Genomic DNA, 19,287 nt, shown 5'->3' on the forward strand with positions numbered 1-19,287 from the left:
TACAATGGCATCTTATGGAGTCGGCCCAAGCACGTTGCTTTGCACAACAGAGAGATCTTTTCCAAGATGAAAAGTAAAACAAACATAACTTGAAATTGACTAACCTTGTCGGCTTGTTGTGGCGAGTTTTCTTGAGTGTCCAAAATAAAAACTCGCTTAAATCTGGCTCATAACCATATTTGCTTCTTGAGTGAGGTAGTTACGTCCTCATGTGATTGAAAAACCTATAGACATCTTGGCAAGTTTCCCTAAGTTCGTATGCTATTAGCATATTCCCAACTTTGGAAACTGCTACGCCAAATGTCGAAAGGGAAGCCATTCTTCACATAAGTGGAGGATCATAATCTAGGTTGACTGCATCAATGGAAGACAATGGGCCTAGGAGTTCTCTCCTAGCATTGCTTGCCAACATCGTGAAATAATAACTAGTGACTGGCCTTGTGGAGTACCTTAGATTCACAAATCACATGCCATGCCTGACTTTCTTTTACATGCCAACGGGTTAAGAATACCCTGGAACACGGAGCCTGCTGCAATCTAATGACTGATGCATTGTCGATATACCCATATACGACTGTGTGTTCATGTTCAAGGTCAAAACAAAATTTGAAGAAACTTGACCACGTCGATCCACCACCTCGTCGATAAGGACGCCATATTGAAAGCATATAATTGCAACAATCCATATCTAGTGCAAGCATATAAACAAAGCGTACTTGGATTGCAACCGTTAACAGCGCCAACCTCGTATTGGGCAATTTGTCATCTCTTTGGCTTGGAGATTTCCAACCTCGTATCTAGCAATTTATCGTCGCATTGCCTTGGAGCCTTGCTCCTGGCTACATGATTGTTAGTAGCAAGCTAACACGGACACCATTGTTCTCTTTGTAAAACATTTATTATTTTGATAAATCAGGAATATTGTAACTCCTATTTTCTTGGATAAACTTTGTAATTAATGAGCCGGGGCTACAAGCTTCCAGATTATATCAGCCAGTCATTACCCAGGTTTGGTAGAACTCCAGATTATTAGTTTTGACCACCCAAAAACCTTGACTAAGATATAAAAGCCAATTTTTGTAAATTTTTTATAAGATTTTGGACAAGAAATACACAGCGTGAGCTAACGGCGCTTACTCCTCTCCTTCTCATGCTTCCTACTCCCTCCTCGGTTGTCACATTGCAGCCGCAAGTAAGAGCTCTACGCATTGACGTAAGCAGTTCACAGTATTTCGTAGCTTTTGGCGTCGCTGACGCGCATCCTAATTTCATCATAACTAGGAATTTACACTTTTAAATCGAAAACTAAGCATAGGCAGGGTATTGGGGCATCATTGCTAAGCATTTAGATGCATTCTGGGTCAAAAATGACTAGGTCAAAAATCCACTAATGTTAATAATTACGATTTTGGAACTTGACCTAAAGTGGGGTTTGAGACCATAAGCATGTGTGCTTAGATCTTGTAAACATATCCTAGAAGTTTTGTTATGTTTGGATGTCATTTGATGCTGTAACGGATGTGAATTGTTTTCCGATGAGCGATTAGGCTTTTGGTGATTTCAGTCACTTGAGTGTAGCTTGAGTTGGATGCGAGTTATTAGTTGTTTTTCGAGAGATTGACACCCTCTTGTGGCCTCTATGCACTAGTCAAGTCAGCTTCGTAATCGTGGTTCTCACTAATACTGCAATAAGATAGGATGATGAGGTTAGACACGCGTCCCACATTTGGCGCAGCTGTCGGGGATTGAAGAGACCTAAACTAGGAAAAAACACGAGCGTCTTGTGTAGTTGTCCTTTACCTTCCTATAGGTTCGCCTAGAGTTTATAACTTTTTTTTAAAAACCGCATAGCTTAAGATTTTCGTCTTTTGCTTTGTAGAAGTAGCTTGGAAGTAATCGTACTTGTTGAGTGCCTTTAAGATTTTAGGATTGTAGAAATAGATTAGGATTTTGAGAATGATTGGTAGATGAGACAAGTCTTAAGATCAGTGCTCAGAAAAACATAAAACACAAGAAAATGAGTGTTGTGGACACTTTCCACAACCCCATTGCATGAGAATCTAGGAGTAGGGTAAATAGGATCCGAGGTGCTCTCTGAAAGAATCAAGTGTTAGTTGTTATTGGAAGTTGCAGAATTTCAGGTCTATGTCTAGAAATAGCTCGAAAAGACTCGAAATCACTCAATCCGACTAGAGAGTAAGCCTAAAAGTTGTCTGAACCAGTTGGTAAGCTCAAAGACACTTTGAGGTAAAAATTTCAAGAATTGGCTAAAACTTAAATTATTTACTTTTTCTTGATATTTTAGGCCAAATTAAGTTTTGACTTGATTCATAGGCTAAAAATAGCTCATGTAAAGACTGTCTTTGAAAAATTTGCAAAAACGTATTCATTTCAAGCCTCAAATCAATAATTATGATGATTAAATTTCTGTTCTAAATTGACCAAGGTTCATACCATTGACTCATTGCATGTGTACGAACAACTTTTGTAAAGGCCGAAGAGATTTAAATCACTAAACTAGCAAAAAACTGGGTAAAGTTTGTACTGACTTTTTGAATCTTGAGTGTAAATCTAGAAAAAATTTATCCAAACTTGTTGAAAATTTATTCATAGGCTTATATTGATGTGATAAACATGTGTACATGCTCAATTGACCAAAAAGATGCAAAAATATAGCTGAAGTAAATAATCACGATTATTTACATCTGCTTCAAAACTTGATGATTTTGCAAATTTGAGTATACCACAAGGTCAAGTACATCAAATAGACCTCACAAATCAATGTTGGTGAAATTTGGATCCCAAAACTGAGACTTAAGTCAGATTCTTGAAATTTGAGTCTCCAGACACAAGACAGTTGATAAACTTGATCAGATTTTGTCCAAACTTGTTGAAACTTGTCCAGAGACTTTAACAAGTTGTATACTTGCTAAACCAATCAAAAAAGTACAAAAAACTGACAAAAATAAATAATAGTGATTATTTACTTTTGCTATCCAGAGACATCAATTTTGAATTTTGAGCTGATGCAGTGTTATACCAACATAATATAAAGCCACATGGAAATTTTGGATTCAATCGGATCAAAACTGGTACAGATACACTCAGTTTATAGGTTGTAGATCAAACCTTTGAATTTTTGCTAAAATCGAATCTGAAAGTCAAATTTTGACTCCCTTAGCTCGATTTGAAGTGATACACAAAGACCAATCACGAGAGTACCAAAAACTCTACTGTCTTTATAGAAGAATAGCTAACTTGATCAAATTTGTACAGGAATCAGGTAGCAGACGAGGAATCAGTGGCTTGACAGAAAGTCGCAATAGAATCAAGTGGAAATTGACAACAAGTCAATCCAAAGGTGAGTACTCTATCCAGGGCTTCATAAGTCTATATGAACCTTAGATCTAGTCGTGTACTAGGAAATAGAGCATACTCGGAGAAACCTCCACTAGAGTATCCACCGAAGAAAGCGTGAATCAAGGCACTTCCTTGCACACAATTCTTGAAGAAGTCTCAGACATTTTTTCATATTCAACATCCAAAATGTCTTCTTACTTGACTCACTCAGAAATCGGAACGACAGTATGCTATAAGCATATACTATATTTTTACAAGACCAACCTACGTGTTTAGGGATTGTTATAACAACAACTTTGTTATGATGACTCTTGAGGAGGTAGAACAAACCAAATACCAAGGGTATTACATACGGGATTGGATATTAGGACAAGGACCAGAAACAATTCCAAGAGATGAACACCGTGAGAGATCATCCGAGAGTAATGTGAAGAAACCAAAAATCACCTCATCACGTAGAAAAAGCATAGGGTTGTATAGCATTTGACTTAGGAGACAATTGCAAAATTTTCAATGAAGAAGATGTCCCTAAGGATAACCAAAGCGAGAAAATGATGTCTACTAAACCAGCAAAAGTGGGAACGGTTGTTGCATCACCACTCTCAACCATAGAAGTTATGCTAAAAAGGATGAACGACATGATGAACAACATGCAAAAAGCACCTATGAGGGTAGCAGGATAGGGGATGCCTCAACAGGGACAACCAATTAAGCCACAAAAATGGTGTGAAATCAAGGGTAAATGGACCAACCATGAGACCCACGAGTACTACTTTAGACCCAAGTATGATGGGAATGTTCAGTATGTGCCCATGAGGCCACAAGGACAACCCATGCACATATATCAACCTAATATAGCCGAATCTCAAAGACCACCAATGGGTATGGAAAGACCTCAACCTGTGTTAGGACAAAAACCTCCATATCCAGGACATAATGCAGTGCCTCTAAAGTACATGCACTCTAAAGGAGTCATAGATGAACAAGTATTAGTGCCTGTTACACCCTATGCAGTGCCTAGTCCATCTACAGTAATGGTAGAAGGTGATTGGTATAATCCACATCTAGCACCAATGGAAGAGCTTATGCTCCACCAAAGCTCGTGCCAATGTATTATGTAGTTAATCAAGGTGTCAGACCTCCCATGGTAAGACCCATGATGAAGCCAAGAACAGGAAACTGTCATAACTGTGGTGCTGATGATCATTGAAAAAATGAATATCCAGAGCCTGACAAAAACCTCAAACCAATTGAAGCCTATTGCATACAATGTTGCAAAAAGGGAGGACACTTTTCGGATGATTGTCCTAAAAATCCTTTGAACAAGGGTAAAACGATAGTAAACGTAGTCCAAGTGATACCTAGTAGATCATTAGAGAGTGAACCGATTGTTCCAATCAAGGTAATCACTAGAGCCTAGGCCAAGAAAAAGAAACACAACTCCTCTGATGATTCGGAAAATACTAAAGTTTCTTCTGAAAGAATCAAAAGGAACACAAGCAAAAGATATGAGATGAGAAAAAAAAACAACAGGTTGAAATCGAGGAGAAAGAAAAGAAGCTATTCCAGGAAAAGTTGAAAGAAACTGGAAGTGAATTTAAAGAAACAACCGTGAAATCTGGAGGATCCATTCTAGTTGATAAAATTTTTTAGTCTATTAATGCCGCCTTGGAAGCCTACCAAGCAGGACTTAAAGCAGGCCAAAACATGGAAAACAAGTGGAAAAACTATCCTTCTCCAGACATGGAAGTAGCTAAGCTGGAAGCTTATCAAAATTTGGTAAGAATCACGCAAGAAATGCTGGGAAAACAAAAACCCAAGCTTGAAAGTATTGCAAAACCGGAGGAGCTTGTGATAAGAGACACTAAAGAAAAATTTGATGTGGTGGCAGAACTCCACCTTGAAACAAAAGAGCCAAACTTACAGTGCCTGACAACGAAGATGCCTTAGACGGAATTCCATTCGTAGAGGAAGACTGGCTAGGACACTTATGGAAAAAAGTGAGAGAGATCAATGATGGGAGCGTAACTCTAAAGTCAGCTCCTATAGAGGAAGTCTGGTCGGATAACCTACCTTCTAGTATGAGTATGGATGTACAATATTTGTATGGGGATTGCGGATTGGAAGCTTCAGGAATGTCGAAACCATTGACCTCAAAAACATTACCTTCTTACTTGGGAGATAACAAAGATGAATCTATGGTGTGCAAGACCACTCAAGGAAAAAGATCTGATCAGACCTCCTCAAGTCCAAACTTACATAGTAATGTCTCTACTTAACTTTTCTGAAACAAGGCAATACCACCATCACACTGCTTAAACTGTACGCCCAAATAATGATGCAACAACCCCAAATCTTTCATCTTGAAAGTAGAATTCAAATTAGCCTTAAATTCAGAAATATGTCTCTCATTTGGTCCAGTGATCAGCAAATCATCTACATAAAGAACCACAATGAGAAGTACATCACCCTCACGCTTTACATACAATGTGCTTTCTGTTGGACTCTTACGAAAGCCTTGTTTGACGAAATGAATGTTAGCTTTCTCATACGAAGCACAAGGAGATTGCTCCAATCCATACAAAGCCTTGTTACATTTGCACACTTTGTCCTCTTGTCCTTTCTTGACAAAACTGTGAGGCTGCGTTACATAAACTTCCTCAAATATGTCACCATTCAAGAAAGCAGTAACAATGTTTGATTGATGTACATCCCAACCAAAATGAGCTGCCAATGCACATAGAAAATGCACAGTAGTCATACAACAAGTGGGAGCAAAGGTCTCTTCATAATCTATGCCTTTTTGCTTTGCATAACCCTTTGCAACTAGTCGAGCCTTATGGCGATCGATCTCACCATCCGGCTTGCGTTTGAACTTGTAAACCCACTTTGTACCAATGGCCTTTTTGTAAGGAGACAAATCACATAAAGTCCATGTGTTATTTTCTATAAGTGCATCATATTCTGATTGCATGGCAGCCATCCAATTTTTTGAATTCTGTGCTTCATCAAAAGACAGAGGCTCCCCAACATCATGTAAGCTAGACACAACGAAATCATAACAATCTGATGCATAAGTTGCATGGCAAGATCCTAAACGAGTACGACTAGACAAAGGTGCATCCAATTTACTGTCATGCAAAGTGTGCACCAGCCATTTTGGCATACCTCTAGCTTGCTCATTTTCAGCCCTTTTCTCATCAATTACATCATGTACATCTGCATCAGTAATAGGCTGATCTGTAACATTTTCAGAAACCCCCATAGGTTGTACATTTGCCTCATTGAAATTTACATTTGTGTTTCCACCACTAAAAAGAGGAAACAAAGTGTCATAAATGTCCTTTAAGCTTACATTACTATCTCGAGTACATGACAACAGGGGCTGAATAGAATCTTCCACAAACACTATATCTCGTGAAACCAGAATACGCTTTGTTTGTGGATGATACAACCTGTAACCTTTACTTTCAGCACTATAACCAACAAAAATACATTTGATAGCCTTATCATCCAATTTTTTGTGTTGTGTTTGTGGCACCAAAGCATATGCCAAACAGCCAAAAACACGCATGTGCTCAATAGAAGGGTTTCTATCATGCCATGCTTCATATGGAGTAATAGACTGCAAATCTTTTGTAGGACATCTGTTTAGTACATAAGTGGCACACATGATGGCCTCAAGCCAAAAAGAATGCGGCAAAGCTTGACTTTTGACCATACATCGTGCCATTTTCGTAAGTGACCTGTTTTTCCTCTCAGCAACACCATGTTGTTGAGCTGTATAAGGCACTGTACATTGGTGTTTTATCCCACGACTAGCCAAAAATGCATTAAATTCATGAGACATATAATCCCCCTCTTGATCAGAACGGAGGGTGGCCATAGTACATTTTGATACATTTTCAGCCATAGCCAGAAATTGTTTGAAGCACATAAAAACTTCAAACTTCACTTTAAGCAGAAATACCCATGCATGCCTGGAGTAATCATCAATGAAAGTCACAAAGTAAAGGTAATTGCCCAAGGACGGAGTTTGCATGGGCCCACAAACATCACTATGCACAAGGTGCAACCTGCTTGTGGCCCGAACTAAACCATCCTTTGGAAACTTAGAACGCTGTATCTTATCCAAAATATAGCCTTCACAAACATGTTTGAGAGGTGCTTCAAGAGGCGGCAAAGAAGCAACCATATCAGATTTCTGCAAACGCAGCAAACTGGAAAAATTCAAATGACCAAAACGTACATGCCAAAGTTTTGCATCTGAAATAGCCCTTGAATCTACAACTGCATTTGCAAAATTTTATCCACACTTGTTATACAAAGTAAGCTTATATAGCCCACGACACAAAAGTCCAAATGCAACAATTTCATCACCAAAACTAAGATCATGAACTGTACATCTGTCATCCACAAATTTGACTACAAGTCCAAGTCTAGCAAGTGCAGATACAGACAAAAGATTCTTCTTGATCCCAGGTACATAAAGTGCATCAACAAGTGCAAAAGAACTGCCATTTGCAGTAGTGAACACAATCTTTCCAACTCCCTGAACCGGATAAGAGGCATTGTTGGCACAAGTGACTGAATTCCCATGAGGGACAGACTCAAGAGAGGTGAACAATTCACGATGTGAGGTAATGTTCTTTGTAGCACCACTGTCGAAATACCACACATGTGAATCTACAACAACTGACAAGCATGCATCATGGACAGCAGGATTGTAAGTGCACTCTGTGCTAAAATCCCATTCTGCATCAACATCAGCATTACTTTCTCCTTTCACAGAAGACTCAACAATGGCTGCATTTGTAGTGGAACCAGCATTTGCAGTGGAACCACCCTCTTTCTTCTTAGCCTCTTTGACCTTCAACTTAGGACACTGCTTGATCAAGTGATCATTAGCTTTACAATAATGGCAATGCATCTTCTTTTTGACGTTATCACTAGAATTGCCAGACGAAATGCAGCCAGCAGAAGCATTAGGAATAGGAGTTTTGCCACTCGCAGTAGAACCATAAGAAGTGGTTGCATTGTTGTTACCACCCTTTCCTTGAGAAGCAATAAAAGCCTATTCAACTGCACGCTGTCTAGTCCTGTTTTTCCTCGAAAGTGACTCTTGCAACAGCAATGTGCATAATGCATCAAACCTGACAACTTCTGGATTTTCTTGGGTCATAAGTCTCCAAGAACTAGCAAAAGTCTGGTAAGAATCTGGTAAGGCATCAAGAACAATCTGCATAAGGGAACTATCTGAAATGACTTCACCTACAAAAATAAGTTGCTCATCGATAACCTTGACACTAGCAACCATATCATCTTCCTCATGCATAATCTTTGACTCCAACTCTTTACGCAGAAAAGCAGGTTTAGCCTCATTGCGGCTTGCATAAAGACTAGCCAAAATATCCCAAGCCTGTTTTGCAGATTTTGCTGAACGGATGTGAGGAACAATGGTGCGCTTCACAGAAAACGCAATCAATGCATGAGCCTGTGCATCCTTACATCCCAACGAACTTGTTTTGTTGTAGGAAAATGTGAGGTCCCCACCCCGTCGTATCAACAACGGATCTGATGGTAAACCTGGTGGCCACTAGATCTATAGCGGAAGCAAACAAAATGGTTCAGGGTTCAACTAGCGGACGATCTCTCATCACAAAGTGAGTCGAGTTCGAGCCTACTAGCAACGAGATCTAGCTCCACCTCGCAGGGGAAGCGTACTTAACTATCTAGCGATCCTAAGACCCACCTTCCAAGAGAAGAGAAACCCCGAGTGCCTTTTTCCCCATGTTTCAGAGGCACGTACTCTCAAGGATTCGCCGCTCTAGGGGCAATGAGTAATACCAATATCGAGTAAGCACTATGGGGACAGAGAGTTCCCGACCAATCGGGACCACCCATCTCGTAGGCATTGGCAACCTGAGCCAAGCCCCCACTTTCCACCCCCACACTCACACTTCCTCGTGTGACCTAATTACTACCACAAAGGTTGTTCAACATAAATATTCCTTGTTTAATTATGAATCACATGGTTCGTTAAAACAGCCCTTCAACCAGTATTGCAAAGAACACCAGGACATAATTCTAGTAAAAATTCTACTCAAACTTATTCATAAAAGTTCCAATGTTTTGGAGGTACAACATCCCCCCTCCAGCGAGAGTTCACTCCTCCCGTTGTCGCCTAGCTGCCCATACAACTAGGTATGTCCACCGCATAGAAAGCACGTCATGGACACCCCCACCGCATAGAAAGCAAGACGTGGGTTCCCACCACATAGAAAGCAAGTCGTGGGTATCCACCGCATAGAAAGCATGTCGTGGATTCAAGAGCCCTAACGAGGAACTCTGCCCCCTGTGATCAGTAGGGGGGTCAGGACTGATTCAACATTGGAAATAAAATGAACATGTCGAGCTAAATTTTCCCTAGCAAACATTCTTTCCTCTTGCAAACAGCATACCCATCAATCATTTCTTTCCTACTTTATACTTAAATGTACTATGCATTCGATGCCGAGGTTTCTGTCTGATTTCTCCAACATGTTTGGGGATATGTTCATTCCTAACTAATCGTATGCAATGTTAATTAAACAACTTGAATAGAAATTGGGACCTACCTCTTCCATTTCCTCGTCAATAGCCCGTGAGATGGCCGGTATTTGCTCGTCCATGGGAGCTTTCCCCTTCCCGTTGACATTGCTAGTTCCTGCTTTGCGATCATGGGCACCACCGAAGCGCGTCCTCTTAACCGGGGCCATTTCTCACTACTTTAAATGATTAGCTTGGAGAAAGAGCTAAGGTTCACAGCATCATAACAGTCCAATGGGTAGATTAGTGACATCAATCAATCCTTCCTATATGAGAGTCTAGATTTCTTTCATAAAGCAATCATTAAGGATGGCACATAATCCTATGGGAACCGGCTCTAAGATAATTATTCGGCTTACATGATCAAGAATAATTAGGATTTCACTATTGGAATTACCAGAGAATTGGATTAAGTATGATTAAACTATTTCCTAGCAATTAGATGATGCAGATTTACCCTATGCATATGTGTGAGGAAAAACCAGTTCTTAGAGACTTATTGACGGATTAATTTCTCCTTAATTACGTCTTAATGCATAAGAGAAATGAATTCAATTAAGCTACAATGTTAATGAGTGATTTCAATAGTGATTCTCTTCAATCTGCACAAATACTAGCTTACCGATTAATTACTATGCTATCTAGAGAGAGAAGATTCTGATAATTATGCTCTAATCATTAATCGAGAGTGAAAAATGGCTGATAATTCAGCTATGGAATGATGATTACATAATAGAGTACGAATAAGGAGAATTTAGAGAGTAGTCATAGAAATTTAGAGAGAGAAGATTCTGATAATTATGCTCTAATCATTAATCGAGAGTGAAGAATGGCTGATAATTCAGCTATGGAATGATGATTACATAATAGAGTACGAATAAGGAGAATTTAGAGAGTAGTCATAGAAATTTTCGGCTAGGAATAGGCATAATGTACGAGAAATTTTGATGGTAGAGAAAGAGATTTTCAGATGGCATTAATTAAACTGTCGTTACTGTGATTAAGAGCTGGTAATCTTCTCGATTTTCTGATCTAATCGAGCTTCTTGAGATGAAAATTCGGCAGCACCTCCCTCCTAGCTTCTTCTTCAATAGGTGTGTGATTCGGCAACACCTCCCCAATGTATGTGGGTATGTGTGTATGCACTGTGTGTGTGTGTGATCATAAGTGTGTGTGTGTGTGTGTATGCAGGTCTTTAAATAGGCTCCTACAGGCTGAAAATGGATCTGGGTTGCTAAATGCATCTGGGAGCTTCTCCAGTTAAGCATGGCAAGTCCAGTTCTCTGCCCACCAAGTGTCAGGTTGGCTTGGTTAACTGGTTCTGAGACTGAGTTGCAGGCTTGGCAGCTTTCCCAAGACTCCTACAAAGCAAGAGGGTGCCCCCTAGCTGCTAAAGCTGATCTGGAGTGGCCTGGGACCTGTTCCCACACAGTCCCGGGCCCGCGGTGCCTCCCCGGACAATTTTTAGGAAATTTGGTTCTAGGCTAAAACGGGTCATACGAATCGGATTTTGATGCCGTAAATTGCCATACGAAGCTCTAACTAAGGTGTACTGGCCCGAGTACTTGCCATATTTAGCAGCCCTCGGGGTCCGAAAATGCATTTTTTTCAAATTCGGGGTACGGGTGCAAATTTTCGAGACGGTCGAGACTGGACGGTTCGGGTGACCAAAAACTTACTATTTTTGGAAATTTTTCACAAAAATTATTTTAATTCACATTTTGAAGCTTTATAACATTCTAAACATCATGGCACTGACAGAATCTGGAAAACTGCTAAAAATAGTAACTTATTCCATTGTATTCATTTCGTGGTACAAGGGTGCTCTTGTGATCGGGTCAGAGACCTTACAACCTCCCCAACGTGAAAAATTTGAGATGTCCTCATCTCAAGAATGAGTTTGGGTAATATTTTAAGAGCGTCGATTCGTCCTCCCAAGTTGCATCTTCTTCAGGGTAATCCTTCCACTTTACCAGATGTTCTGTGATAGTTCTGTTGCGTAATTTCCTTTCTCTTGTTTCAAGTACATAGTCAGGTTGGAGTTCGAGAACTCCTTGTGCTGGCATGACTATCTGATCTGAGTCCAAGAATTGCTCGGGATTGGGAATATAGGGTTTGAGTAAGCTGACATGGAATACATCATGAACCTTCAAGTTTGCAGGTAACTTTAGCTTGTAGGCCTAGTCACTTACAACCTTAATGATCTCGAATGGTCCACAGTACCTTGGGCTTAGCTTCTTGTATCTGCCTAGCGATAAATTTCTTTTCTTAGGTCGGACTCGGAGAAAAACCTTATCTCCTTCCTTGAAAGTTCTATTTGTGCGGTTCTTATCTGCATAGTACTTCTGCCTATCTTGAGCTGCCTGAATGTCCTGGCGAATGGCTCTAGTCTGTGCTTCCATATCTTCTAACATCTTTCTAGAGGCTTCTACTTTGATGGTTGGATCTGAAAAGTTTAGTGGTGCTAAACAGTCCTGTCCATAAAGAGCTTTGAAAGGTGACATTCCAATGCTTCTGTGTTCGGAAGAGTTATAATCATATTCTACCAAAGGTAGATATTGTAACCACTTCTTTGGTTCTTGCGAACAATAGGCTCTGAGAATGTCCTCGATGACTTGATTAACTCTTTCGGTTTACCCGTCAGTCTGTGGATGATATGCTGTGCTGAAGGCTAATTGTGACCCAATAGATTGGAAAAGAGAGGTCCAAAATTTTGATGTAAACTTGTCATCTCTATCGCTGACGATACGCTTGGGTAGACCATGTAACCTAAAAATCTCCTTGATGAATACCCGACTAACATCTGAAGCAGTAAAGGTTGTCTTTACGGGTATTAGATGAGCCACTTTTGTGAGCATGTCAACAACCACAAAACCAGAATCATACCCTCCTGTAGAAGGTAACCCTGTAACAAAATCCATACTGATGCATTCCCACTTCATCTGGGGCATGTCAAGAGGTTGAAGTTGCCCTGGTAATTTGATCCTTTCGGCCTTTATCCGTTGACAAGAAAGACATTGTCTCACATAGCGAAGTATGTCTCCTTGCATTCCAGACTAGAAATAAATCCTTCTGACGGCGTGAAGAGTTTTAGCATAGCCTGGGTGTCCGGATGTAGGGCTATCGTGTGCTTCATATAGAATGGCCTTCTTTAAAACTGGATCTCTGGGTACACATAGTCTATGTCTGTAGTAAAGACATCCTCCCATAAGAGAGTAATCTTTAGCTTCAGGCATCTTATTCTGCTGGACTAATGAAGCCATACGTTGGTACTCTGGATCTTCGAGGGATGATTCTTTGATTCTGTCCCAGATAGGGTTATTTGGAATAGAGATAGCTCCAAGAAACGATTTTCGGCTAAGACCATCTGCAACTGCGTTTTCCTTCCCTGGTCTATACTTTATGTCAAGGTCATATTCCTGTAATAGCTCTATCCATCGCCGTTGTCGCATATTGAGAATGGGTTGAGTAAAAATCCACTTTAAACTCTTGTGGTCAGTAACCAACTGAAACTTGCGTCCAAGAAGATAATGTCTCCATAACTTCAGTGCATGAATAATTGCTAAAAGTTCCAGATCATGAGTAGGATAGTTCTTCTCATGATCTCTCAGCTTTCGCGAAGTATATGCCACAGGTCTTCCTTCTTGAGTAAGAACTCCGCCTAGAGCGAATTTGCTAGCGTCGGTCGCTACTTCAAATTCCTTACTGAAATCTGGAAGCTTTAAAATAGGAGCTGAGACCAAGAATTATTTTAGCTTAGCAAAACTAGACTCGTGCTCGGTCTTCCAATCGATCCTCATTCCTTTCTTCAGGAGTTCCGTCAAAGGTGCAGCAATACGTGCATAATCCTTGACAAAAATCCTGTACCATCCCGTTATTCCAAGAAATCCCCTTACTTCACTGACAGTGGATGGTTGAGGCCAGTCAACGATGTCCTTGACTTTGTCTGGGTCCACTGAAATCCCTTCAGCCGAAATGACAAATCCAAGATAGTTGACCTTTGGTGAGCAAAAAGTGCACTTGCTCTCTTTAGCGTAAAGTTGGTGTTATTGGAGAAGATCGAGTACTTTGCGAACATGTTCTTCGTGATCTGCCTCGTCTTTGGAATAGATCAGAATGTCATCAAAGAAAACCAAGACAAAATCATCCAAGTAAGGTCTGAAAATATCCTGCATAAGTCTGTTGAAGCTTGCAGGAGCATTTGTTAGACCAAAAGACATTACTGTGAATTCGTAGTGCCCATACCTAGTATTGAAAGCTGTCTTCGGAATATCTGATTCCTTGATCCTGATTTGGTAATATCCTGACCTTAGATCTATCTTTGTAAATATTTTGGCACCATGGAGTCTGTCCAAAAGTTCGTCAATCCTTGGAATTGGATACTTGTTCTTGACAGTTACCTGGTTCAGTCCACGATAGTCTATGCATAGCCTTAAGGTCCCATCCTTCTTCTTTTGGAAAAGAACTGGAGCACCCCAAGGAGAAGTACTGGGTCGAATGAATCCTTGCTCAATGAGTTGCCTAAGTTGTTCTTTGAGTTCGATGGCCTCCGGAAGTGACATTTTATAAGGTCTTTTTGAGATAGGTTCACACCCAGGGATAGTCTCGATCTCATGATCTACCTCTCTGTGTGGTGGAAGATTCGTAAGGTCTTCGGGGAATACATCATCATACTCTCTCAACCAGTTTGGTCGAAGTGAGGTATCTGATTGGTCCAGCTTATTGAGTTTAACTGCATAAATTTGCTGACCCTTTCTTAGTCCCTTCAAGAGTCTGCTGGCCTTAACTAGAATAGCCCTAGGTCTCCCATTTTCCCCCTGAATTAAGGCTTCATTACCCAAGTTATCTGTAAATGTAAAGTTTCCTTGTGCACAATGGATATGGGCCTTATTTTGCTTTAACCAGTCCATCCCTAGTATCCCATCAAAGAATCCTAAGGGTAGGGTTCGAAATTGGGCAGAAGTTGGGTGTCCCCCTAAATCGAAGTCAATTTTTCGCGCAGAGTGTTGAGATACTACCTCCTTGCCGTTTGCTAACTCGACAACTAGCTTGCTTGACGGATACTTATCTAGCTTAAGCTTTCTCATGCATCTGGGTGAAAGAAATGAAAGAGTACTGCCACAATCTATAAGGAAGTTAACTTGTTCACCTCTGAGAGATCCTGGTGTATGAATGACTGCGTATTGCTCGCAACCATTGGGATTGTCAATTGCAGCATGTAGGGTTTCTCTCTCCACTGCTTCATCACCCACAGTTGGTTGAACTACTGCGGCATTCACTCTGGCGGTAGCTCCACGCCCTTGCCCTCTGTTCATTCTTCCGCGTCCTCCTCTTCCATTAGCTTGGCCACGCCCACGGGTATTCAAGGGTATGGCATTGGCGTTGGTTGCATGAATGTTCCTGGGGCAATTGGATCTGTAGTGTCCATGCTCGCCGCAACCATAGCATCGAACATCAGGGAACTCCATGGTTGTAGTGGTAGCCACAATAGGGCGCTGGTTATAGGTTTGGTTGGCTGGTCTGTTGTCCCAAGCAGTGTTCCTTGCCCTCTTTGCCCAATGATTCCGCCTATTCTGATTAGCCTTTTGTACTTCGAGAGCTAGAGGTTTAGCCCTCAACAAGGCATCCTGTAGTGTTGACGGTCTGAGAGCCTCCAGCCGAGTGTTCAAGGGATCGATTAGTCCTTGACAGAACCTTGCCACCTGTTGTTCCAAGGTCATCTTAGGAGCATATCTCCGAAGAGTGACAAACTTTGCATAGTATTCTTCGACCGTTGAATTCAGCTGCCGAAGTGAAAAGAATTCATTCATTCTCAAGGTCCTATAGGCAGGTGGTAAATAACGCCCCATTATCGTAGCTTTGATGTCTTCCCAAGACTGGGAAGATCCCTTAATATTCATGTCCCTGCAATGTTGCTTCCACCATATCTTGGCATCGTCAGTCAAGCGGAACATCGCAAGCATGGTCTGATTCACGGGTTGGGTTCCTGCAGCTTCAAAGTAGTCGTCCATGGCTTCCATCCATACTTCCGCATCTCTCTCCACATTTGCCCCCTCGCCCTTAAAGATCGGAGGTTGGGCTTGCTTAAGGAGGAGCTTCTTCTCTTGCGCTGCCGAGTACAGAGCAACAGGCGGTACCTACATGGGTTATACGAAATTCTTGATACCATTACTTGAATTTCAAGATAGACACGAGACTTATATAAAATTCAAGATTCTACTTTATCAGGAGACAGAGATTCAGAGACAAAAAGCACTTTATTGATGGAAATTTATTACAATCGAAACCCCTCAAGGTTTAGAATGACTGATGACCGCTTATTACATAGCTTTATGGATTGCGTATAACATACGCCTAGGAAATGGTATTGACATGATGCACTACTTCATTCGTGTAATAGTTCTTATACACATTCTTGAGGGGATAATAAACTAAGATATCGGACCGGAGTTCCGCTTTCAGTAATCCAAAGGTTTTGACTCGGTTTGCTGGAATCACATTGGTGACCTTCTCCAAGAGCCAGACATTGATGGTTTGGTTGGAGTTGCCCGAAACAGTCTGGTCCAATCGTGTGGGCACCAAGTAGAATATCTCTATCACTCTCAACTCTTCTCCCCAACGTATCTTCTTCAAGTCGGTAGCCAGGCATCCTAGCTTTCGAGCATTGATGTAGTAAACCCCTCCTGGAAATGTCCAATCAAGTTCCCATCCTTTGTCAATGCGAGTGGAGTGTGGCGTATAAGCCTTCAACAGTATCTCAATGACATCTCGCCTGAACTGGTAAACAGTGGATCTTCGAGCTTGCTCATAAATAAGCTCAAACACTTGGAACTTCCGATATTCGAGCACGGGGTCTTCCTGCAACACCAATGCAAGGAATTCGGATCAACTACCTATATACTTTCAAATCCTTTTAAATGTTCAAACAATACGACTTTATTTTCCCAGCCTAACCTAGGCTCTGATACCAGGTGTGAGGTCCCCACCCCGTCGTATCAACAACGGATCTGATGGTAAACCTGGTGGCCACTAGATCTATAGCGGAAGCAAACAAAATGGTTCAGGGTTCAACTAGCGGACGATCTCTCATCACAAAGTGAGTCGAGTTCGAGCCTACTAGCAACGAGATCTAGCTCCACCTCGCAGGGGAAGCGTACTTAACTATCTAGCGATCCTAAGACCCACCTTCCAAGAGAAGAGAAACCCCGAGTGCCTTTTTCCCCATGTTTCAGAGGCACGTACTCTCGAGGATTCGCCGCTCTAGGGGCAATGAGTAATACCAATATCGAGTAAGCACTATGGGGACAAAGAGTTCCCGACCAATCGGGACCACCCATCTCGTAAGCATTGGCAACCTGAGCCAAGCCCCCACTTTCCACCCCCACACTCACACTTCCTCGTGTGACCTAATTACTACCACAAAGGTTGTTCAACATAAATATTCCTTGTTTAATTCTGAATCAAATGGTTCGTTAAAATAGCCCTTCAACCAGTATTGCAAACAACACCAAGAGAGAATTCTAGTAAAAATTCTACTCAAACTTATTCATAAAAGTTCCAATGTTCTGGAGGTACAACATCCCCCCTCCAGCGAGAGTTCACTCCTCCCGTTGTCGCCTAGCTGCCCATACAACTAGGTATGTCCACCGCATAGAAAGCACGTCATGGACACTCCCACCGCATAGAAAGCAAGACGTGGGTTCCCACCGCATAGAAAGCAAGTCGTGGGTATCCACCGCATAGAAAGCATGTCGTGGATTCAAGAGCCCTAACGAGGAACTCTGCCCCCTGTGATCAGTAGAGGGGTCAGGACTGATTCAACATTGGAAATAAAATGAACATGTCGAGCTAAATTTTCCCTAGCAAACATTCTTTCCTCTTGCAAACAGCATACCCATCAATCATTTCTTTCCTACTTTATACTTAAATGTACTATGCATTCGATGCCGAGGTTTCTGTCGGATTTCTCCAACATGTTCGGGGATATGTTCATTCCTAAATAATCGTATGCAATGTTAATTAAACAACTTGAATAGAAATTGGGACCTACCTCTTCCATTTCCTCGTCAATAGCCCGTGAGATGGCCGGTATTTGCTCATCCATGGGAGCTTTCCCCTTCCCGTTGACATTGCTCGTTCCTGCTTTGCGATCATGGGCACCACCGAAGCGCGTCCTCTTAACCGGGGCCATTTCTCACTACTTTAAATGATTAGCTTGGAGAAAGAGCTAAGGTTCACAGCATCATAACAGTCCAATGGGTAGATTAGTGACATCAATTAATCCCTCCTATATGAGAGTCTAGATTTCTTTCATAAAGCAATCATTAAGGATGGCACATAATCCTATGGAAACCGGCTCTAAGATAATTATTCGGCTTACATGATCAAGAATAATTAGGATTTCACTATTGGAATTACCAGAGAATTGGATTAAGTATGATTAAACTATTTCCTAGCAATTAGATGATGCAGATTTACCCTATGCATATGTGTGAGGAAAAACCAGTTCTTAGAGACTTATTGACGGATTAATTTCTCCTTAATTACGTCTTAATGCATAAGAGAAATGAATTCAATTAAGCTACAATGTTAATGAGTGATTTCAATAGTGATTCTCTTCAATCTGCACAAATACTAGCTTACCGATTAATTACTATGCTATCTAGAGAGAGAAGATTCTGATAATTATGCTCTAATCATTAATCGAGAGTGAAAAATGGCTGATAATTCAGCTATGGAATGATGATTACATAATAGAGTACGAATAAGGAGAATTTAGAGAGTAGTCATAGAAATTTAGAGAGAGAAGATTCTGATAATTATGCTCTAATCATTAATCGAGAGTGAAGAATGGCTGATAATTCAGCTATGGAATGATGATTACATAATAGAGTACGAATAAGGAGAATTTAGAGAGTAGTCATAGAAATTTTCGGCTAGGAATAGGCATAATGTACGAGAAATTTTGATGGTAGAGAAAGAGATTTTCAGATGGCATTAATTAAACTGTCGTTACTGTGATTAAGAGCTGGTAATCTTCTCGATTTTCTGATCTAATCGAGCTTCTTGAGATGAAAATTCGGCAGCACCTCCCTCCTAGCTTCTTCTTCAATAGGTGTGTGATTCGGCAACACCTCCCCAATGTATGTGGGTATGTGTGTATGCACTGTGTGTGTGTGTGATCATAAGTGTGTGTGTGTGTGTGTATGCAGGTCTTTAAATAGGCTCCTACAGGCTGAAAATGGATCTGGGTTGCTAAATGCATCTGGGAGCTTCTCCAGTTAAGCATGGCAAGTCCAGTTCTCTGCCCACCAAGTGTCAGGTTGGCTTGGTTAACTG

This window comes from Adiantum capillus-veneris, chromosome 3 (assembly GCF_014529385.1).
Source record: "Adiantum capillus-veneris isolate H3 chromosome 3, ASM1452938v2, whole genome shotgun sequence".
In the NCBI taxonomy this organism is placed as follows: Eukaryota; Viridiplantae; Streptophyta; class Polypodiopsida; order Polypodiales; family Pteridaceae; genus Adiantum; species Adiantum capillus-veneris.